This window comes from Asparagus officinalis, chromosome 3 (assembly GCF_001876935.1).
Source record: "Asparagus officinalis chromosome 3, Aspof.V1, whole genome shotgun sequence".
NCBI lineage: Eukaryota > Viridiplantae > Streptophyta > Magnoliopsida > Asparagales > Asparagaceae > Asparagus > Asparagus officinalis.
Genome location: NC_033796.1, coordinates 112,197,500 through 112,198,763, shown reverse-complemented (window position 1 = coordinate 112,198,763; position 1,264 = coordinate 112,197,500). Strand labels below are relative to the sequence as shown.

The 1,264-nt window shown below is 35.0% G+C and overlaps 1 long non-coding RNA gene across 1 annotated transcript; it reads left to right on the top strand.

Annotated features, from left to right (window-relative positions):
* LOC109832466 lies at nucleotides 284-966 on the top strand. The gene is made up of 2 exons (XR_002244782.1): nucleotides 284-715; nucleotides 787-966. It is a non-coding gene; the product is annotated as an uncharacterized LOC109832466 (long non-coding RNA).

Here is a 1,264-nt window from a genome sequence, read left to right as displayed (position 1 = left end):
GACCCAATAGTATTTCTGTTTTAGGAGTCTTATGTAATCGTAGAATACGAATGAAGCTTGATAGAGTTTGTTGTAAACAAACTCCTGTTATGATCTGCTCAGCACAACTGAATCCACTTAGTTATGCATGCTTAGCGATAACAAGATTTGTGATGATAAGATTAGATAGCTTATGTATCTTCTCATGTATATCTCCTGTAACTACTCATCCATATCGCATGTACTCTACAACAATATATATATCAACAAGCACTCATGATTAAGTGAGTGAGCCCATTTACAGAACTCTGTTCTCCAGCCTCTTCATGGTATCAGAGCAGCCACGATCCAATCCTCCATCACAATGTCAACTTCCAGCTCTACTACTTCCCCTACATCATCCTCATCCTCATCATTTGATTTGTCCGTTGCCTCGCCTCTTCCCAATCTCGGTAATATTCATTATTTTCTTTCTTTAAAGCTAACTCCAACAAACTATTTGCTATGGAAAACGCAGTTTCTTCCTTTGTTAAGGAGTTTCGATCTCCTCGGATTAGTGGAGGGCACAGATCGTTGCTCTTCCCCTTACATTGTTACTAGTGAATCTGGTCTGTCATCCTTAAATCCAGCATATACTGCTTAAATTTGCAAAGACCAACTTCTTATCCGTTGGATTATCGCTTCACTCTCGGAAGACGTTCTCTCACAAGTTGTTGGTCTTGCGACATCCCATGAAGTATGACATGTTGGCATTTTTGTTTTGATGATGTTTTAACAAATAATTTATAACTAATATTGTTTGTCCAGTGTTTGTGTTTTTATATTTATTCTAGACAAATAATCAATCGGAGGTTGGATGGAATTGCGTCATAACGATCATATCAAATGGAGGTTGGCGGAAATACCAGAATGAAGCCAAATACATTCAAGTTAAAAATTCAAGATCAAGTTTCATCCGCAACCAAGACGAGCTTGATTGAAGATCAATAACTTGGGTATAATGTTTTAGGTTTATACTTTGTGTGTTAATGCTTAAAGCTCAAACTACACACATACACGTTTCGCTTTTATCGTATTATACATTTTTGGGAAAATAACGTGTTTACGGATTAAAGACTTGATTATACTAATTTACATCTATTTTGTTTTAATGAAACAAGTTTTTGAAACATGCTTGAAATGTTTTCATCAAAATCAACTATTTGACGGTTTCGTATTTTTGACCAGTTTGCAAAATAAATGATTTCTCATAAATGGAAAATAAAATTTCAAAAATTCTTTTTCA